Source organism: Neofelis nebulosa, chromosome 7, assembly GCF_028018385.1.
Source record: "Neofelis nebulosa isolate mNeoNeb1 chromosome 7, mNeoNeb1.pri, whole genome shotgun sequence".
Lineage (NCBI taxonomy): Eukaryota > Metazoa > Chordata > Mammalia > Carnivora > Felidae > Neofelis > Neofelis nebulosa.
Window position 1 is genome coordinate 53,081,915 of NC_080788.1, and position 23,587 is coordinate 53,105,501.

Sequence of the window (23,587 nt, forward strand, 5' to 3'; positions counted from 1 at the left end):
AAAATACCAATGACATGGTATTTGAGACAGGTAACTGTTAAGAAACTGATAAAAGTATATGAACACATACCAAGAGTAATTATTTAGCTTATGCTATTTTTTTAATGTCTAGACAATCATTATAAAAAAGTTTTTAATGTGGTTTAATATAATTTATTTTGGGGGTTACAAATTTCTTAGTAAATATTTCCAAAGAAATATTATTTTAATTATTTTGAGCATCCCCTCCCTTTACTCTCAAAGGTGTTCCAGTAGGGGCCATAAGTTTAACAGTCATCCTACTAGTAAGACACTAGTGGACACTGTGGACATTATGACAGGATGAATACCCATGAATGCACTATCCAGCTTCAGAAAGAGAACATTACAAGGACTTGCATATTCCCCTTTCCAACTGCATCTTCTCCCAAAAAAGTAGCGACTGGATTGAATTTTGAATTAACCATTCTTTTAACCACTATTAACCAAAGAATTAACCATTTTTTTGCTTTCCTCTTTGGTTTTACCTTACATGACATGTCCTTAACGGTTTTAGATCTGTTCTTTTTTTTTTGCATTTTATACAAATGGACTCATACAGCATGTATTTTTTGGTGACTTGCTTGTTTCACAGAATACTGTTTTAGAGCTGCACTTCCATTTTCATTTTTGTAGAGTGTTTCATTGTATAAATGAACATTTGACTGAACTTGTAGTTGTCCCCTTCTATTTTTCTGCTATAAACAATCTTGTTACCTATTTCCTGGTATACATGTGCAAGAGTTTCTCCAAGTTATTGAAACCTAGGAATGGAATGGCTAGGGAAAGCGTATGGTAATACTCAACTGTACTAGGTAATGTTAAACTGTTTTCAAAGTGGTTGTATCAATTTATATTCCTAGAAGATTCAGTGCATGACAATTCAAGTTGTTCATCCTTGCTAACTGTTGGTATTAATGGTTTCCTTATTTATGTTGCCACTATCCTTGTATATACCTCCATTATAACCACAGATTATACCTCAGTATCTTCCAAACTTAAGGGTATAGCTGATAACATCAACATACAATGGTAAGAGATTGTTTCCCAAAGAAGCAGATAGAATAAATTACTACAGAATGGCAGTAACATAACTAAAGAAGGCAGTAAGCATGCAGATGTAAGAAAATGCAGTTCATCAAACAATTGTGGCCATGTTCATTAATCACAAGGGAGGCATGGTGTCCTGACCAGCACAGTGACTAGCTCCCACTGCAGGTACAGTCCTGGTATGGAGAAGCATCAGACAACCAAAGCTTGATGTCACTTGACATTTACATCACCCCATTACTTCCCTTTATTCTTCTCCATGCTAAGTAATCTTCTAATTAAAACTTGGCTGTTCACATAGCTTTCCTCATTGTAAATTAATAAACTGATATTTTGGCTTATGCACCACTCTTGTATGTGCATGGTTAGCATGGGTCACTTTTTTTTAAAATTTTTTTTAATGTTTATTTATTTTTGAGACAGAGGGAGACAGAACATGAGTTGGGGAGGGGCATAGAGAGAGGGAGACACAGAATCTGAAACAGGCTCTGGGCTCTGAGCTGTCAGCACAGAGCCTGATGTGGGGCTCGAACCCACGAACCGTGAGATCATGACCCGAGCCGAAGTCGGACGCTTAACCGACTGAGCCACCCAGGCGCCCCAGCATGGGTCACTTTTTAAGATATTAGGCACCTACTGGAATCAGGTTTCTACAAAAGCAAAGCTGAGGATCACCATGTGAAATCTTACACATGGACTGGCTGGCCAGTAACTCCTAAAGATATCTATCTCATGTCAAACCAACAATGACCCTATATTAGAAGTCATCATTTGTCTCCCTTGCTAGACACAATAAGACCCTTAAAGAGCAGACATTCTCTCCTATATCTCCCTCCTTACTGGTTTGCCATCACCAGGGACAGTACCTGGTGCATGTAGTTAAGTCAAATTTGACTGAATTGGATCATACATCAGGCTCTCTTTCCCATTTTTGGTAGTTCCCCCTTTTTCCCCCCAGATATCTAGTGTCCTTCTCCCTAACTCTATTCCCCTTATTGCAATTAAAAAAGCACTGATAATTAGTCTTTGATACTTCTGCTAATCCTATGGAGCCTCTGTATTATTCACCTTCTCTTTCCTCATGTCAACCCATTTTGGCTTGTTATTCAAAGTTCTCCACAGTCTAATTACCCCAGTTAAAACAAAACAAAACACATCTGATTGTCAGTCATCAGAGCTCTGAAAATTTGATTTTCTTGGGGTGCCTGGCTGGCTCAGTTGGTAGAGCATGTGACTCTTGATCTCAGGGTCATGAGTTCAAGCCCCACGTTGGGCATGGAGCCTACTTTAAAAAATAATAATAATTAAATATTTTTTAAAAATTGGGGAGGGGGCACCTGGGTGGCTCAGTCAGTTAGGCTTCTAACTCTTGATTTTGGCTCAGGTCATGATCTCACAGTTTTTGGGTTTGAGCCCTGCATCAGACTCTAAGCTGATGGTGCAGAGCCTGCTTCGGATTCTCTCTCCTTCTCTCTTTGCCCCTCGCCTGCTCATGCTCTCAAAATAAACAAACTAAAAAAATAAATAAATTAGAAGTAGAATTTTTTAAATTTCCTTTTGGGTAAAGAAACGAGTTTCCTCCTCAGGAGGCACCAAGCCTCACTCTTCAGATGTACCAGGCTCAAGACTGTGCATTTTTTCCTCAGTGGCTTCTTCTAGGACCCCTGGATACTGAACTAGGTTACCTACCAGATCAGAAATTTTTCTCTCAAGATCCCATATGAATATTTGTTTTCCAATACATTTACTGTTCATTCAACAAATACTTTTGAGCTCCCTGTACCTGGAATTGACTTGTTCCAAACAACAGGCATTCACAATATACAAGACAGATAAGTTCCTTGCTCTAATTTACTTGGAAGGTGGCACACAGACAAAAAATGACAAAGGAACAACATAATATCAGATACAATAGATACTACAAATTAAAAACCAAGGACAATGCTATGGGTGAGACGAGGGTCAGGAAGGTTACTTTCAAATGGTTCAGAAAGACTGTTCTAGGGATGCTTGGGTGGCTCAGCTGGCTAAGCGTGACTCGATTTTGGCTCAGGTCATGATCCCAGGGTCGTGGAATCGAGCCCTGCATCAGGCTCAGCGTGGAGTGTGATGTCTGCTTGTGATTCTCTCTCTCTCTCTCTCTCTCTCTCTCTCTCTCTCTCTCTCTCTCTCCCCCCCCCCCCCCACCTTTCTCTGGCCCTCTCATGCTTGTGCTCTTTCTCTCTCTCTCTCTCAAAAATGAATAAACTTAAAAAAAAAAAAAAAGACCATTCTGAAAGGTGACTTTTGAGTCAGGACCAAAAGGTCCCTAGCAGCTCTCCCACTCTAGGCCTCTACTATTTAGGTGAGAAGCAATGGTTGTAGGGTTGTAGCTGTGGATATGGAGAGAAGTGGATAAATGTGTGACAGATTTTGTAAGCAAACTAAAAGGACTTTTCACAGATTCGTTATCAGAGGTAAGGACAAGATATACAAAGGGAGGAGTACCCAGGTGGCTCAGTTGTTTAAACATCCGACTTGATTTCAGCTCAGGTCATGATCACTCTCACAGTTCATGAGATGGAGCCCTGCATCAGGCTCTGCACTGACAGTGTGGAGCCTGCTTGGGATTCTCTCTCTCCCTCCTTCCCTGCTCCTCCCCAGCTTGTGTGTGTGCTCTCTCTCTCTCAAAATAAATAAATGAACATTAAAAAAAAAAAAACAGTATTCTTTAATGTTTATTTACTTTTGAGAGACAGAGAGAGACAAAGCATGAGTGGGTAAGGAGCAGTGAGAGAGGGAGACACAGAATCCGAAGCAGGCTCCAGGCTCCAAGCTGTCAGCACAGAACCTGACGCAGGGCTCAAACTCACGAACCTCAAGATCATGACCTGAGCCAAAGTCGGTGCTTAACCGACGGAGCCACCGAGGCACCCTAAAAGTAGTTATTCTTTAAAAAAAAAAAGAGAGAGAGAGATGTACTCAGGAACGACTCCCATGTTATTTTCAGTTAATACTTAGTATTAATTTTTTGTTCCATACCTGTTTTTTTCTGAAGAGTTTAATATGGCTCTATGTCACCTCTATTTCTCAGTCTGGTTTTAAAACAAAGTTTCTTGGCTAGTATTTTCAGGATGGTTTTGAGATCCACATTGTGAACTGCTCTAATATGACAACTGTTGAATAATTTTTGGAGAAATTTTTGAATATCCACCAATGAACTGAACAAATAACATAAATAAGCCAACTACAAATTACTAAATAAAACAACTGTTGGCTATGGTCTTTAACATATTTGTATGCTAAACCAAAGCACGTGTTTTGGTTAATACCATTTCTGGTATCATCTTCTGCAAAGAGCTAAATCTAAAAAACGAAAGAAGCAAATAATTTGTCATGATTCTTAAAAAAACATTATACAATTACTCTAACTTATTTCCTTTCCAATATTTTCCATGCTTAGAGTCAAACTGCTAAAGAAGAGATGGTCATGAATTTGGCACCCAGCAACCAGCGATTTTAAGATCTACACAGCTGACCCTTCCAACACCTCGACTCTGAGTTCCTCGACCTTCTCTCTTCTGATGGTCCAGTCTTCGCCCTGCCTCAGACTGACATCCCCATGGTTGTAACCTAGTCCTTCTCATTACCAATAATTATACCCCTCCACAACTTTTAACAACCTTGAGCCTACCTGTCTCTGAACTCCTCTGGCAAAACCCCAAACCTGGTTAAAACTCTCTTCCTACTCCTCCCCTGCACCCGGGTGGCAGAGCAAGTGGGAGAAAAACATACATACTGACTGGTCATATTTAAAATTTATCACCACTGGGGCACCTGGGTGGCTCAGTCGGTTAAGCGGCCGACTTCGGCTCAGGTCATGATCTCGCGGTCATGAGTTCGAGCCCCGTGTCGGGCTCTGTGCTGACAGCTCAGAGCCTGGAGCCTGTTTCAGATTCTGTGTCTCCCTCTCTCTGACCCTCCCCTGTTCATGCTCTGTCTCTCTGTGTCTCAAAAATAAATAAAACGTTAAAAAAAATTAAAATTTATCACCACTAACATGCCTAGCAATCCTTGGCATGTCCCTAGTCCAGTCACTCTCCTGCTCTCTTACATGACTATTTGCCTCTTTTCTCTCAAACCTTTAATATTTATCATTCACTCTCAAAGACTCAATCTTAATATTTCACTGAGATTTATAGAAACAATTGTAAGAGGGCAGACATCTAAGCTTCCACTGCTACACCTACCACCCTACCTACATCTATATCCGTATACTGTACCTTCCCTTTTGCTTCTACAGATTAACTGTCCATATGCTTATCTAAAGTCAATCTCACCTCCTGTGACCACATCCCATCCCTGCTTCTCTGTAGATGACTGCTCCAGTAACTGTGACCTTTCTTTCCTGGATCATGCCCATGAGCATACAGGCTGTAATATATCCCCCAAAGTGACTTCATAACCCCTTCCAGACACTACCTTATTTCTTGGTTCCTCTTTACAGAAAACTTCTTGAAAGAAAATTTCAGTGTCCCTAGCCCTCTCCCTCTTATTCTCTCAAACCTTCTCCAATCTAGTTTTTGTCCCCAGCATTCACCCCACCCAAACTGATCTGGTTAGCAGTAACCTGCACGATGTCAAATCCAATTGTAAATTCTTACCCTGCATCTTTTGGGACCTGTTGGCATTTGTCAATAGATCACTCCTTTTGTCTTAAAACACTTTCCTCAGTTGGCCCTGGGGACATTATTTTCTCTTGGTCCTCCTTTATTTCTTTACTTCTTTGGCTATGCCATCTCATTCTCCTCTGATGGTTCTTCCTCATTTTTCCTATCTTTAAGTGTTGGAGTATCCCCAGGACTTAGTTCTTTGGACAGCCTCTCTTTATACTCAATCCCCAGGTGATTTCACACATTGACAATTCTTGGATTTATATTCTCAATCTGGACCTCCTGATTGAATCCTGAATGCCAGACAGGCTATATAACAGCTCTACTTGGATGACTACCAGGTATCTCAAACATAAATGTACAAAACAGACTCCTAATTTTCTTCCCTGTACTTGCTCTTACTGTATTTTTCGCCATTTAATAAACAACAACTCCATTCTTCCAGTTGGTTGGGCCAAAAATCTTGGGTGTTTACTGTGACTACTCTTACATTCCACATCTGATCCATCAAGCAAATCCTCTTGGTTCTAACTTTAAAGTATTATGTCATACTATCCTCACTGCCTCCATTCTGGTTCAAGTCATCACTTCTTACCTGGCCTACTGCAACAGCCTAACTGGGAACCATGCTCCCACTCTAATGGCCTCAGTGATAACATTTTGCCCAACTAATGTATACAACAATGAGCACATTGACATTTATATAGTCTGCTGATCTTATTCTGATTTCCCCAGTTTTACTGGTACTCATATGTGTGTGTGTGTGTGGGGGGGGGGTCCATATAATTTTATCACCTTGTAGGTTTGTATATCCACCACCACAGTCAAGATACTTAAAAGTTTCAAAACAAGCATTCCTCCTGTTGCCCTTTTGTGACCAAACCCACCTTCTTCTCTAACTCCTGGCAAACTCCTGATCTGCCCTCTATTTCTAAAACGTTTTCATTTCATAAATGTTATATACATAGAATTATATAAAATGCAATCTTTAGGAGTTGGTTTATCATTAAACATAAATCCCTAGAGATTCATCCAAGTTTCTGTATCAGCAGTTCATTCCTTTCATTGTATTCCATGGTATATACATACCTCAGTGTAACCATTAGGATGTTGAAAAACTTCGAGAATGATTCCAACTTTTTACTATTACAAATAAACTGTCGATGAACATTCGTGTACAGGTTTTTGTGTGAACATAACTAGTGGGATCAGATTAATTCTACTGCTCCCAATCTTTTAATGGTATCTCATCTCAGAATAAAAGCCAAGTGGCTCACAAGGCCCTACATGATCTCCCTGCAAGCCCCAACTCATCTCCAACCATTCTATCCCTTGCTCACAGCACTTGATGTTCTTGTTCTTCGTCCAACAAACTGGGCACATGTCTACCTCAGGGCCTTTGCACTTAATGCTCCTTCTGCTTACAACAGTCTTCCTTGATACAGCTAAATAACCTGCTCAGTCAGTTAAGCGTCCAATTTCAGCTCAAGTCATGATTTCATGGCTCGTGAGTTCAAGCCCCACATCAGGCTCTGTGCTGACAGCTAAGCCTGGAGCCTGCTTCAGATTCTGTGTCTCTCCCTCTCTCTCTGCCCCTCCTCTGCTCAAACCCCACAGGCTCCCATAATGCTGCACTAGGCAATCTCTTCTTACCCCATATTTCCCTCTATATCATTACCTGACATTACATATTTATTGATTCATTGTCTGTACTGTCACCAAAATCTAAATTCTATTCAAGCAAGGACTTTTTGTTCACTACTGCATCATCAACAGAGAACAGGTTGTGGCACATGCTAAGTACTAAAAAATACTCAACATAATTATTTTCAAGGCTAACAGTAAACTTATGAAAGTCATTTACATTAACCTGGAGTCATCCAAGATTATTGAAACTAACTTCTTAACTCTATACGATAGTAACTTTGTTTTAGGATGATTCTTCCTAGATCAGATTTTTCTAAATTAGGAAGCTATTTAAGAAATTAAAAAAATCAAGAATGTTTATTTCTTCTTTACACTAAGAATTAATAGGAAGCTTAAACCTCGATTAACATGGGTAACTCCATATTCTTAAGTTTCTCATGTTAAATTGCTAAGCCTAGGTTTGTTTTCTTCAAAATTTGCCTTTTTTTTTTTTTTTAAGTTTTATTTACTTAAGTAATCTCTACACCCAACGTGGGGCTCAAACTCATGATCCTGAGATCAAGAGTTGCATTTTCCTCCAACTGAGCTAGCCGGGTGCCCCCAGAATTTGTCTTTTTAAAAATAAATATAGGAGCACCTGGGTGGCTCAGTCAGTTAAGCGTCTGACTGCAGCTCAGGTCATGATCTCATGGTCCATGAGTTCAAGCCCCATGGTGGGCTCTGTGCTGACAGCTCAGAGCCCAGAGCCTGCTTCAGATTCTGTGTCTCCCTCTCTCTGGCCTTCCCCACTCACACTCTGTCTCTCTGTCTCTGAAAAATGAATAAACACTAAAAAAAATTTTTAGATAAATAAATACACACACACACACCCCTCCAGCATGGCTAAAATAAAAATGATGACAATACCAAGTGTTGACAAGGACATGAAGCAACTGAAACTCTCATAAATTGCTAGTGGAATGCAAATCAATTCAACCACTTCAGAAAACAATTTGGCAGTATCTACTAGAACTAAACATACTCAAATCATAATGATATAGCAATTTCATATGCCCAAGAGACATCAGTATTTGTTAATAAAATAAGATGTACAAATATGTTCAGTGCAGCTTTATTCATAATTTTCCCAAACTGGAAATGATGCAAATGTCCATTACTATTTGTGTATACAAATGAATTATGGTACAGTCACAAACAGAATACTACACAGTAATAAAGTACTGGACATGTGCAAACACATGAATGACTCTCACATGTAATATGTCAAAAGGAATATAAAAAACTGGACATGAAATAATATATACTGTGTGCTTTTATGTATATGAAATTCAAGAACAGGCAAAACTAATCGATGGGGATGGAAATCAGAACAGCTACTGGGGGATATAGGTTAGGTAGGGACACTGGAAAACATTCTGAGGTGATGAAAATGCTATATCTTAAAGTGGGTGATATGTATGCAAGTATATATACATGAATAAAATTTATTAAGCTGTCCACTTAAAATTTTCTTCCTTTACTCTAAGTTATACCTCAAAATATTTCAATATACACCTGCTTTGTGCAAGTAACTATGTATCTGATGTTGAGAATTAAAGTCCCCACATAGAACAGATTGATTTTTCTTTAGCCATGGTAACAAGTAGTCATAAAAAACAAAACCAAAAAACAATTTGCCTTTGTAAGCCAATCAATCACCATCAGTCTCTCACTTCTGAACGTCAGCCAATCAGAAAGAGACTCACTCTTCTAGTAAACACTCCTGAATGCCAACCAAATCATGCCTCTACAGATGATGTCATTATGGCCTGGGAAAAGTTTGCCAGGCCTGAAATTCCACACTTCCCAAAAACCCTATATAAATAAAAGATTGGTCTCATCTGCTCAGATAGACTATACCTAGCCAACAAAGTTTTCCCTCATCATAGTAAGTATTGTTTAGCTTTGTCTTCTCAGTTCAGATATTGACTACTGACTGATAGTCTCATTATCCTTTCATGCTAAAGAAAACTTCTAGTCCTTACATGTGTTTATTTTTAAATAAAAGTATTTCAATGTTGATACATAGCAGATAATAGTAGTTAGGATCAAAATATTCCCTCTAGATATATACCCATGTAATCATTGGAACCGGATATGGCTCATCATCCAATAATTCATAAGTATCTACTTCAACTTGCTTTGGTTAAAAAAATACTCAAATTAGAGTGCCTGGGTGGCTCAGTCAGTTAAGTATCCGACTCTTGATCTCAGGTCAGGTCTTGATCTCAGGGTCATGAGTCAAGCCTCATGTTGGGTTCCATGCTGGGTGTGAAGCCTACTTAAAAAAAAAATAAAATAAAATCAACATTGCATTTTCTTTTTTGTTTGAACCTGGCTTCAGAATAAATTCAGAAACAAGTTTAAAGTAACTTAATTCCACCTGGAGATTTTAACATTTAAAGCATCTAAAATGCTCTCTCATTTATTATTAGACTTGAGTTTCATCTCTGCTGTTTTGAGGAACAGTCTCTTTGATGGAGAAGACAGGAGTAAAGAAAGTCATCTATTTTTCTTGGCATTATTAAATCAGAGGCTAAGTATGAATGTTTGTCAGGGACAGTGTGCAGCAGACTCTTCAACTGCAAGAGAGTTTAAGAGTCTCATAAGATCATTTCCCTTTTATGAGCTTATGAATTCTAGATAACACTAATTATAACCCAAACATGACTTCCTGTCCACTGCATCCAAAGCACTATGCACACAGTATTTACCTTCTAAAAAGTAAAAACCATTTTATTTTAGTTGTATATAATATGTATTACTTTTATAGCAAATAAGGCTTTTTTTAAAGGGAAAAATGGATGCTAAATTCATCCTTCTGTTCACTATATCTTCTATACAATGAAGCCTAAAAGACAGTACATTGAAATAATTTTGTAGCGTTCTTGGGATGCTACTGTTGACCTAGATGAACACACCTTGGAGAGAGGTAGTTGCTTTGCACACAGAAACTTAAGAAAATGGTGGTTGATTATTCTGTGTAAAAATTCCACGGAAATGAACCAACCCACATATGAGATTAGCTAAGTAGCCCCATATTTCCTGCCACTGCTACCGATGCCACCTAGAATTTTTTAAAATGAGATCTATAGATCCCAAAAGCACAAAGAAAGAAAATAAAATCTGAAGTCTGGAGGCATCCCAGATATACTTGTTAGGGCCAGAAAAAAGAAGAGATTTAATTGGAAGGTCACTGAGGGCATCCTCAAAGTAGAAAGCAGCCAGATAATTTGTGACTATTACAAGAAAATACTTCACAGGTTACTCACAACACTTCAAAAACAATCTTTCTTTTTTTTTTTTTTTAACGTTTATTTATTTTTGAGACAGAGAGAGACAGAGCATGAACGGGGGAGGGTCAGAGAGAGAGGGAGACACAGAATCTGAAACAGGCTCCAGGCTCTGAGCAGTCAGCACAGAGCCCGACGCGGGGCTCGAACTCACACACCGCGAGATCGTGACCTGAGCCGAAGTCGGACGCTTAACCGACTGACCCACCCAGGCGCCCCCAAAAACAATCTTTCAATAAGATTACTGAGAGACTCTGTGGCTCCCATGTACCCTACTTCCTTCTCTGGTTCAAAGCAGCCAAACCAGCTCCCAGTCCTAGCCTACCTCCTCTCTTTTCATTCTTCTTGGTGGTGTTGTGGCATCAGGGATAAAAGGCCAAGTCAGAGAGGAACCCACTCTATGCACACCACTGATGAATGCCCAAACAGCCACACCCTTAGCATACTCAGTTCCTCAGGACCAAATATTTTTCAGTCTTCTCCTTTTCCTTGGTTTGTTTATTTAATAAACTGGACAGGCTAGGAAATGCTGGAGCTTTTCTAAAAATTGTTGTAAAGTCAAAAATCTTAAAATAGAAATGACATCATATGAACAAGTCTCTTAGGGTAATAAGGTTACAGAGCTCTTTATCTTTGCTGGTTAACCCAGAGTCTTCTACCAGTCATACTGTGGACAGAACCAAATATGATATGAGGTAGCTAGGGGAAGCTTAACAGTGCTCAGCCATCAATCAAAATGCTGAATCCATCCCAAGTATATAATGGAGAGACCAATCTGAGGGCTTTCTTTCTTTCTCTCCCAAAGGGAAGTATCACTATGACTCATTGTTCCTCTTTCAAGAATTTTCTTAATCGACAGAGTTAGTAAGCATTGAACTATATACAAAACCCTAAAATAAACGAGGCTAGGTCTAAAAGGAATCATGCTGAGAGCAATCTGAATTTCATGCAGTGAACAAAAGGTGAATGGTAACATCTTTCTTCAGTTTCATCCCTTCTGAATTTCCTGGGCTTCAGATCAGATTCTTTTTTCCCTTCATTCTGAAAAGCTCTCCTTTTTCAACCTTACCAATTTCCACATTTTTAAATAAATATATATTTGTATGCATTTATTAAGTGTCTATTACATACTTGTTTTTCTCCCCGCTTTATAAATGCTTCTCAAATGGCAATTTAAGACATCACAAGAATCAAAGATGGCACAAACAGGGCACAGAAACTGTAATACTCAATTGTAGATTTAATGTTAAATGTAGGTACATACTTAATACTTTTAATTTTCTTTTGTTACACTGTTATTCTCTCTCAATTTTCAAAAGTAGTGACCAGCAAAGTTGGACATACAGCAAAAGTAAATCTGATTCTCCCTTGGCCTCTCCTGCCACCTTCCATCAGAGTATCGCCTGAGTGGCATACCGAAAAGAACCCATCACTGGGACGTCTCTTTCTTTACTCCCTTTTTCCAACCACGGGTACGCATAACTCTATCCTCTAGCAGTGCTATATATCAACAATTGTGCCACGATAAAGATTAAGAAGCAAATTGCTGTTAAATTGAAAACATGTTTATATGGAAAAATATACTTCCAAATGAGGAAACTATCCTGGGAGAAATCAACTATTTTCAACAAAATGTGCCTAGATGAAGATGTATGTGATGGTTGCTGGCAATACTTGCACATCTGCTGATTAACAGTTAATAAGGCATCAAAATATTTTGTATGAGTGCTATCCCAGCATTTTAGAGACTGTAAAAATGTAAGATTTTGGTAAAATATGGGAGGAAGTGCTCTAAGGGATTACCAGAACTAATCTAGATCACCAAAATAAACCCACAAGATGTGGAAAATATTTTTTATATGAAGATTTTCCAAATCAATGACCATTAAAAAAGTACTAATGTATATACAGTATATAGCTACTATTGTTATTTGTGTTGTTTACTGTTATTTGTATTTGTAACTGCAAAATAACACACTACCTTGGTCAAAATGGCAAGCAATTCAGTAGACAAATGTCATAAAATAAAAAGTTCTTAAAGTATCTCCCTATTCTGTCTCATTCTACTAGTGTTTTAATCCTTCCTGACCAGATTTTGTTTTGAACCAACAACTGATCTTCAAATAAAATTCATTCTTTCGAAATAAAATTCTACTTTTCTCCCTTTTGGGAGAAGGTGGGTCTGGTTGGATTAGAATGGGGATAATACAGTAGCAAGTTTTAAAATTTTAATGGAAAAGCCTTCAGTCTTAAAAACAAATGAAAAGAAAATTCTCAATTTTAGGTAGACTATGTAACTCAAGTTCCTTTTCTCTGCTAGCATAAGGAAAATCCTACCTTTAGACTGTCTGATGAGTATTTCTCAATCTTTCCTGAAGATATAACAAACTAGAACAAACTTAAATAGCGGATAGAATTCAATTATTACTCAAGGAAGAAAAACGACAACAAAGAATCCAGAATACCAGAATTCTTAAGGAGAAAACACCTAGCACTTAGCTCCCAGCACTGAACTGGAAGTCTGTAGATCTATGGACTTAAGAGCTCTGTGACTATGAGCAAGTCTCAATTTGCTTGGGTACATGAAGAATAACTAAAATATGGTCCCAGTTCTGACAATGGACCCATCCACAACGGACACAGCAAATCAAACAGCCTTTTCCCCAGGGAACGCAGACTCGGCCTCAGTCCTTGGGCAGCCATTACCAACAGAGGACAAGTGGCAAGAGGATGAAGCCTGTTCAGTTTAACCATAGGCCTCAATAGTCTCTGGTCTCTCCTAGCTCTAATAATCTATTACCTTAAGGAAACCCTATTGAACTCAACCTTGGAAAAAAATAGCAACGTGCTCTCATCACTGCCAAGATGAACAATGTTACAAGTAGGAAGGAAATATATGAAAGCTGAATCATGCCAGATAAGCACAAAAACAAAGTAAAATATTTCAGGAAAGGGACTTGAAAAACCAGAACAGATAGATTAAACAATGAAAAAAGTAAATAATGAAGTCAAACATGGGCCAGTGTTGTTGTGTAACAGAGAAAAAGTTAAAGTGAAATGACCATACTAATAAATGTTTTCCTGAAAAGTCACCAAATAAAGCAAATTTTTATTTCCTATTTTCTTGTAATAAAATAGAAATATTTCATGAAAACATGTATTCCCAAAACATCATAAATCACAGGAATAGATGCAAAAATATTTTAGTTGCAAATTATAAATTTTATTAATACAGTAAAAACACTAGAGTAGTATTCATTTCTGCCTTGTTCTTTATTTCATTTTCCCTTTTAAAATTTTTTTTTTAATTTTTCAAGTTTATTTATTTATTTTGAGAGAGAGAGAGAGAGAGAGAGAATGAGAATCCCAAGCAGGCTCTGTTCCGCCAGCATGGATCCTGACGCAGGGCTCAAACTCACAAATTATGAGATCATGACCTGAGCCGAAATCAAGAGTAGGATGCCTAATGGACTGAGCCATCCAGGCACCCCCTTCTCCCACTTTTTAAAATTCAAAAGTATCTAACTATTGTCACTATTTTAATTAAATTTTAAAACCAAGACACTCAAGAGCAGACAGTACTGGAAGATATTACCAAAAAGACTTTAGAGTAAGGAAAATAGGTTAGGAAAGTATATTTGGAATTTAGGAAAGAGATGTGTGGGAAGCAGTCTTCATAAAGGCTTTAGTTGCAGATGGTGATATCCCAAGGAATTTTAGACAGGTCAACCAACCCCATTATTCATGTACATCCATTCCTCAAATATGATCCACTTTTCTTTTACAATGAGTAACTGTAAGGGTTAACAAATGACTCTTAAAATCCTTCCAGATCTAAGAGTTTAAGATCATTCAACTTTTAAAAATAAGTGCAGCGGTGCCTGGGTGGTTCAGTCAGTTATGCATCTGACTGTGGCTCAGGTCATGATCTCATGGTTCCTGAGTTGGAGCCCTGCATCTGGCTCTGTACTGGCAGCTCAGAGCCTGTGGAGCCTGCTTCTGCTTCTGTGTCTCCCTCTTTCCCTGCCCCTCCCCTGCTTGTGCTCTCTCCCTCAAAAATAAACAAACATTAAAACAATAATATAAATAATTTAAAAAAATAAAAATAAATGCAAAGTTCCACTTTGGTGTAAGAGCAAAACAACAAAAAGCATTAGCCATCAAAGTCCTACTAAAAGAATTTCAGAATGTTACTTAAGAAAAAACCTAACAATCTATGAGACCAATATTCCCCCCAAGTTTCACAGCTTGGGACCAAAGGCCCTCTAATTGAAAACTCTGAAACTAGGATTGAGGCCAGTTTTAGGATGTTTTTTCCTTTTCCCTAAAGAAACATCAAGAGAAATAACTTCAACTTTTCTGAAGTTATGCGCAGGTCTTCAAAGCCTTGTGTTTCTGAACCCTGCCCCTTCCCAGGAACGATTCCAGTACCTAGTGAAATTTCTGGAGCCTCATAATGAAAGGAAGTAAAAACAATGCTTTACGAAGCCCTCTCTCCCAGGGACAAGCAAACTCCCTGCCTAACTCTAAGCTCTTGTTTTCCTGCTCTAACGAGCTTGCTTACAGTCACCTGACTAGGCTTCCTGTAATAGTGCTTTTACATTTCATTCCTTTGCTTAGAATCTTTGATTTGTTAGGTGTTTGTATTTTGACAGTTTCTCAGGTGGTTTTGATAGAACTCTACCTTCCTACTTTCACTAAGAATTACTAGGAATCCTTGGGGAGCCTGGGTGGCTCAGTCGGTTGAACATCCGACTTTGGCTCAGGTCATGATCTCACAGTTTGTGGGTTCGAGCCCTGAGTCGGGCTCTATGCTGACAGCTTGGAGCCTGGAGCCTGCTTCAGATTCTGTGTCTGCCTCTCTCTCTGCCCCTCCTTTGTTCCCACTCTCTCTCTCTCTCAAAAATAAATAAACATTAAAAAAAAAAAAAAGAATTACTAGGAATCCTCTGCTCTAATCTGGCTGGCTTCCTTAGAGTCTCACAAGTAAGTCTCCTAAATTCACTACACCCCTTTGCCTCATTTGCTTCCCACAACGGTCTGTACTTCTCTTCAACAATCCTCCCTACCCCATCCTCAAATTTCACTTTTATATTCTATCCAAACTCTGCATACCCTTCCAAGACTAGCTCAGGTCCACCCTCTCCAAATCACTTCCTAGCTCTTCCAACCCTACTTGGTCTCTTTTCTGAAGGTCAACAATGCTCAGGATGCATGGCATTTAGCCTCAATGTTTGCCAATATTTGCACCAGGTGTCTGGTGCCCTGACTGATATGAATGCACGCTCCTCTAGACTACGTCTCACACCTATAATGGTGAAGACATTTCATACACCTTCACAGAAACAGCACACTTGTGACTCTTAAAGATACTACCAGTTTTACTCTAATTAATTTCAGGAGACTAGGGTCATACTAAGCTCTGCTACAGCAATTAAATTAATTTTCAGACTAACATGGAAAGCAGTTACAATGGTTTAAAAGGCACATGCCTACAATATGCATAATGTGTCTTGATGTCTCAAGGGGAAGATGAAGCCTACAGAACCATTCAAGGGGATTGTAGGCCCTGGAGTGAGGGTATAATTATCTTCAGGTGAAGAACATTGAGAGCAACTTACACCAGTCAATAGGCAAAAAGGAAACATTCTTCAAGAAAATGGCACTACCCCCTCAACCTTGACCTTGAGTCCCAAGTGTAGATAACCTCGATCTTAACAAGTTACTATATTATTCAGAATGAATAATCGAAGCAATAACCAACAGATGGATACTTGTAAGTAACCGCATGGCAACCAGGAACAACAGCCACACATCCCACATAAGTGATCTTGGGAACAAAACGGGAAAAGGGCAACTATCATCTTCTAGACCAAAGATAGCACTGAAGAGTTTTTGATAGGAAAAGTCATTTGGTATTACTGAATTGTACACTTAAAATGGATGAATTTTATGGCATATTAATTAAGCCTCAATAAAATTGTTTAAAACAAATTTGGTGACTTGACCTGGAGTATTTGTATGTGGTGAAGCATCCACATAATATTACAGGTTTTTACTGGGGTTTCAAGACAGAAGGCAAAAAAACCTCTGGTACAAAAAACTGAAATTTTTCATGATATTTTTTTTTTTATTTTTTTTTATTTTTGGGACAGAGAGAGACAGAGCATGAACGGGGGAGGGGCAGAGAGAGAGGGAGACACAGAATCGGAAACAGGCTCCAGGCTCCGAGCCATCAGCCCAGAGCCTGACGCGGGGCTCGAACTCACGGACCGCGAGATCGTGACCTGGCTGAAGCCGGACGCTTAACCGACTGCGCCACCCAGGCGCCCCAAAATTTTTCATGATATTAAGATAAGAGAGTTCCCTATACATAATTAAAACTACAAAAAGACAACCTTTGAAAAATACATATAATAAAAACTAAACCACATAAAACTACTGAAATAATGAGGACCATGCAACTAGTGGGAACAGTTGCTGGGAAAGGAGAAATGGAAGAGAGTGGGGATGAAATGAAAAACTAATATTTTAAGACTGATGATAGCTGAAAAAAGCAGAACTGATGAAAGAAGGGAAGTTTTAGAAATTATTGCTATTGGCCAAGAAGCCTGGTTTACTGCCCTCAGGGTCATAAGGTTTGCCCTGGAACAGGTTCTTTTAAAAGGGGCTGATGGAAAGTTTTCCTTTAAGAGCAAACAAGGGAAATTGAGAGAGTCACATAGAAGTAAAGGCAATTTAATGCAGGGAAGAAGAGGATGTTGCTGAGAGGACCCAAAACGAAAGTTGAGGATAATTTTTCTCAAATTAACACTTATCATACCAACTGAAAAAATAATATTTTTAAGTGAGAGAATAAGACTGTCTTTATCTTACATCTTAACACATTTCTTTCATTTACCTGAGTTTCTCATATTAACGAGGAGGCCATATGCCATATTCCAATATAATGGGGGTAGTGGGGGGGGGGGGGAAGAATCAACTTCACTTGCATACCTATTATATGCCAGGTACTTTGCCATATACATATCCTCATAAAAACTCTGCAAACTATTACTATCCCCATTTCATAAATGAAGAAACGGAGGCTGAGACAATAAAGAGCCTGCCCCAGGATGTATAACTTCTTTCTCAACAGTGGATGTGAGATTTAAACATGACCCTAACACCCATGCTTTTTACACTGTATCACACTGCCTCTATAAAACACTTTCTACCATGGTTTTACTTTTATGTTACAACACACTACACATTAACAGAAGCAAATTACTGAAGTGACAGTAATTGTCAACAAGAAGCCACAGGTGGACGCAAAAGGGAAGGCCAAACTATAAAACACAAAAGTGTGAAACTATTTAATGCAATTACCAACAGCCTATAAAAGTCAACAACCTCAGAAGGCAAGTCAATAGGACAGAATAATACCAAATGCATACAATGAATTCTAACTTCCATGGGGCGCCTGGGTGGCTCAGTAGGTTAAGCCCCAGACTTCGGCTCAAGGCATGATCTCACAGTTCATGAGTTCGAGCTGTCCAGCTCTGTGCTGACAGCTGGGAGCATGGAGCCTGCCTCAGATCTTGTGTCTCCCTCTCTTTCTGCCCCTCCCCTGCTTGTGCTCACTCTCTCTCTCCCTCTCAAAAATAAATAAACATTTAAAAAATAAATTCTATATCCTCCAAATGATTTTGGTTAAATTTGAAGGACTCCATTTAAGATAGTCATCAACAAACGGTGCTAGGAAAACTGGACAGCTACATGCGAAAGAATGAAAGTGGACTTTCTTTCACATACACAAAAATAAACTCAAAATGGACTAAAGACCTAAATGTGAGACCTGAAACCATAAAAGTCCTTGGGGAGAGCACAGTCAGTAATTTCTCTGACACTGGCCATAGCAACATTTTTCCAGATATGTCTCCAGAGGCAAGGGAAATAAAAGTAAAAATAAACCATTGAGACTCTATCAAAATGAAAAGCTCCTGCACAGCAAAGGAAACAATCAACAAAACTAAAAGGCAACCTACAGAATGAAAGAGATTTGCAAAACATATATATGATAAAGGGTTAGTATCCAAAATATAAAAAGAATTCATACAACACTCAAAAAACAAATAATCCAAATAAAAATGGGCAGAAGATATGAACAAACATTTCTTCAAAGAGGACACACAGATGGCCAACAGACACATGAAAAGATGCTCAACATCACTCCTCATCAGGGAAATGCAAATCAAAACTACAATGAGGTATCACCTCACCCCTGTCAGAATGGCTAGAATCAAAAAGACAAGAGTGTTGGAGAGGATGTGAAGAAAAAGGATTCCTTGTGCAATGTTGGTAGGAATGCAAACTGGTACAGCCACGGTGGAAAACAGTACAGAGGTCCTTCAAAAAGTTACAAATAGAACTACCTTATGATCCAGGAATTTGGGTATTTACCCAAAGAATACAAACATACTAATTCAAAGGGATACATGCACCTCTATGTTTATTGCAGCATTATTTACAATAGCCAAACTATGGAAGCAGCCCAAGTATCCATCAATAGATGAAAGGTTAAAGATGTGGTATATATACACAATGGAATATTATTCAACCATAAAAAAGAATGAAATCTTGCCATTTGCAGCAATGAAACCTCCCAGGTGGAGAATACAAATTCTAAGATGTTGGTGGGAACAGATGGTTACCAGAGGGGTGGTGGGTGGCTGAAATGGATGGTGGGGATTAAACAGTACACTTATCATGATAAGAAAGAAAGAAAGAAAGAAAGAAAGAAAGAAAGAAAGAAAGAAAGAAAGAAAGAAAGAAAGAAAGAAAGAAAGAAAGAAAAGAGGGAGAGAGGTAGGGAGGGGGAGAGAGAGAAAGCAAGAAAGAAAAAGAAAGAAAGAAAGAAAGAAAGAAAGAAAAGAAAGAAAGAAAGAAAGAAAGAAAGAAAGAAAGAAAGAAAGAAAGAAAGAAAGAAAGAAAGAAAGAAAGAAAAAGAAAGAAAGGAAGAAAGAAAGAAAGAAAAAACTTTATAACACTTTTTACAAAAAATGACACTTAGGGGCACCTGGGTGGCCTAGTCAGTTAAGCTTCTGAATCTTGATTTTGGCTAAGGGCATGATCTCAGGGTTCATGGGACAGAGGTCTGCATTGGGCTCCATGTTGACAGTAGCGGGCCTGCCTGGGATTCTCTCTCTCCCTCCCCTGATCACACTCACTCTCTCTCAAGATAAATAAACTTTTAAACAATGACATTTAAAATAGATTTAATGGGTGTGTGGGTGGTTCAGTGGGTTAAGCCTCCGACTTCAGCTCAGGTCATAATCTTGTGGTTCCTGGGTTCAAGCCCCTGGTCAGGCTCTGTGGTGACAGCTCAGAGCCTGGAGCCTGCTTCAGATTCTGTGTCTCCCTCTCTCTCTGCCTTTCCCCCACTTGCACGCACACATGTGCATGTGTGCTCTCTCTCTCTCCCCTTCTCTCTCTACATTACAAATTTTCAAAAAATAAATTAAAAAAATATTTCAACCTTCCTACAAAGATGTCAGTTTATAACCTTGGACAATAGAGTCAACTATCTTTTGTCCCTCTGTTTTCTCATATGCAAAACAAAAATAGTAACAGTACCTATCTCATGAGGCTGATATATTGATTCATTAAATGGATACATATAAATCACTTAGAACAGTTCTTGACATAGAGCAAGGGTTTGCTGTTAACTAATAAAGTCATTATTAATTATTCTCAAAGTTCATTTTTAAGAAATACTTCATAGTTCATACTAGGTATATGAGATATTACTATGCTGTGATCCATACAATACAGTTGATTGCAGAGACTGGATGAGAGAGAAAAAGACTAAAAAAGAGAATATAAAAAAGTGAGAGATGGGGGCGCCTGGGTGGCTTAGTCGGGTAAGCATCCAACTCTTGATTTCTGCTCAGGTCATTCATTAACTCTGCTCAAGTCATGATCTCATCATCGTGAGATCAAGCCTGCTCATGAGATCGATCGGGCCAGGGCTCTGAGCGGAGCATGTAGCCTGCTTGGGATTCTCTCTGTCCCTCTCTCTCTGCCCCTCCCCTGCTCAAGCATGCATGCTCTCTCTCAAAATCAATACATAAACTAAAAAAAAAAAAATGTGAAAGATAGATATACACAAAGACAACAGTAGAACGGAGGTGCTAAGTCACCACCTTGCCCCACTTCTACCAAAATTTATCTCACCATACTATTATCAGCTATGTCATATCTGTTTCCTTTACAGGCTATGAGTACTTTGAAGACAGGCACTTATTTTTATATTATCAGACCATCATTGGGCCTGCAACATAATAGATAATAAATGTATAATAAAATAAGGGGGGGGATCAGTAAGCTTTGAAATCAATGATGAGAGTAACTGATTTAACCATACCCTATTTGGGCCAGTGGTCAGTCAACAAAGGCTGATTATCACTTTTTGCTCAATTGATTATCAACATTCTATTTTCCCTTTCTTTCTGAACCAGAAAATAAGTTTCAAAAATGTTTAAAAAATAGTTAATTTGTTCTAAAATTAGAAACCATCCAAATGATGATAAAACACATTTCAGTAATTTATTTTAAACATTAAAAATATTGTTCTGATTAGTCTGTTATGCCCAAAGTTAATCCTAATGGTCAAATGGTCAGAGAATCATAGCAATAAACGGGTACTAAATAAGAGACACAGGCACCTTTCAGCTGTTAATCTGCTAGATGCAGAGCAGGTACAAAAAAGTTAAGGCATACTCACTTCCCTCTGATCTCAGGTACCAAAGCAAGCACATTCGAGGATGTCCAAACCTAAGCCCCCTTGTGTGGGACAACCTTTACCCTAGGCCCTGTTTAGTATACAGCCTAAGCAACCATCAATGCCTCCTCTCTCCCAGATATTTGGTACAAGTAGGAAAGATCAAGTAGGAAAGCCCAAGTAGGGAAGATCAAATCCAATTCTTCACCAGGAATATGGAAAGCTAAGAAACAAAATCTAAACTGAGAGATCACATGTCATCAGTCTAGGAGCAGCATCATAGTGAGTTTAAGCCACATTTAAGCTGAAGCTAAGGGGTAAGCACGAGCCTTGAAAGCAGAGAAAGCCAGCCCATAAAGGAGAGGATGCAACAGACTGGGGCTAGGGCGACAGAGAAGAGCACTTGCCTCAGGTGCAAGATTTAAGAGTGCCAAAAAACTCAGTAATCAAGAGAGGTAATATTATGGGGCGCCTGGCTGGCTCAGTTGGAAGAGTGTGAGACCCTTAATCTCAGGGTCATGAGTTTGAGCCCTACATTGGGTGTAGAGATTACTTACAAAAAAAAAAAAAAAAAAAGATAGGTAATATTGTAATGCAAAGTATTCATAAAAATCCAAATCAATGTCCTATAATGGAGCACAGGCACGGAACGAGGCTGAGGAGAATCCATGTACACTGCAGACAGAGGAGGGAGCACAGGGGCTTTCCAAGGGCCTGCTCTGGGTTCCAGCTGAGAACCCAGCTAGCTATAAGGGAGCTTGGTTGTCTTACAATAACAATCCACTACAACTCCCAGCCCTGCCACCATACCTTGTGAAAGGCTAGCTTTAAGTGAGTTGTGTTCCCTGAGACCTAAGAATCTTGACTAACACACTCTATTTGAAAATGAGACATGCACACAAAGCTTTTTTTTTTTTTTTTTTTTTTTAAATCAGAGCAATATAAAATTAACTGACAAAAGAATGGGACTGGTAATTAGTACTAGGGAAGTTCAGAGATCACTGTGGGTGGTCAGGGAAGGATAGATTTAGCTAGATAGAAGAGAAGTATATACTAAGCAAAGAGATCAAAGTACATGCTGGGGGTGGGGGAGGAATGAGAAGGGAGCCAGGGAAAGGAGTGGAAGAAAAGTAAAGGGGAAGGAGTGATCTTCACACACCCTGTTTTCTGGTGAAAGAAGTACAGTTCCATGCTTTTCTGCCTCCAACCCTCAGATCACAATGTTCATTACACCTGAAATACCTTTCTCCCCTTTTCTCGTGTTCAAATCCTTTCGCATCTTTCAGGGACCAGTTCAAACAACATTTCTTTGAAGAGCCTTCCCTGGTATCCTACTCAAAAGGAAATATACACCAGAGCTAAGGTTTTGGCAGTTGCGGGGGGGGGGGGGGGGGGGGAGAAGAGGATATGGCAGGGGGAATGCTAAGGGGCTGAATGCAGGGATGAGTACTACACTCTGGAGAGCAAACTATACCCAGGAGTTCACCCGGGAATGCAGTCTGATGTCTCAGGAAAGTTAGAGATGGTTTGATAAGGAGTAATAATGGGGGCTCAAACAAAATGGCAAAGGAAAGGCAGGTGTAAAGGGTGTGCTGATAACTAACAAGGCCTTGCCGAGGTGAAAATGGGTGCCTGACTGTCAAATAATCACATATTTATTTACATTTCCTAATCTAATTAAGCATTCTGCCCCACTGCCATCCCACCCCCACCTACTCCCACTCTCCCACTAAGCAGGTATAATACCCCAGTGGCTATATTAAAGAGGAAACAAACAAGGAAACAAAAGAATTCTTTAAGAATACTAACTTGGGTTAATAATTACCCACCAAGACCAAAAATAAATCTTGGGGTTATTATTTCAAATTGTGCCATGCCTGCTCCAGGGTAAGAGCTGCCTGAATAGATGCCAGACTTATAATGTATACATTTGAGGGGACTCATCTCTTTTCACTGTATGCATATCAAAGAAATATTCCTTAATGACTCATTAAAATGGTAACACCACACCCAGAGAACCAAAATATTCTGTTCGTTATAGTTTTCCATATGGAAATCCTTTACCTTATAATTACAATTAATAACATCCTGCTCAAAGGGACTGCTATGCAATAGACTAAGGAGCT

General features: G+C 39.0%; 1 protein-coding gene and 1 non-coding gene across 2 annotated transcripts in view; one reads left to right on the top strand and one right to left on the bottom strand.

Annotated features, from left to right (window-relative positions):
* TMOD3 (tropomodulin 3) overlaps positions 1 to 23,587 on the bottom strand; it is an 80,145-nt gene that overhangs the window by 48,010 nt on the left and 8,548 nt on the right. The gene's annotated exons all lie outside the window — the stretch shown is intronic.
* On the top strand, positions 2,272 to 2,344 carry TRNAK-CUU (transfer RNA lysine (anticodon CUU)). The gene has a single exon. It is a non-coding gene; the product is annotated as a tRNA-Lys (tRNA).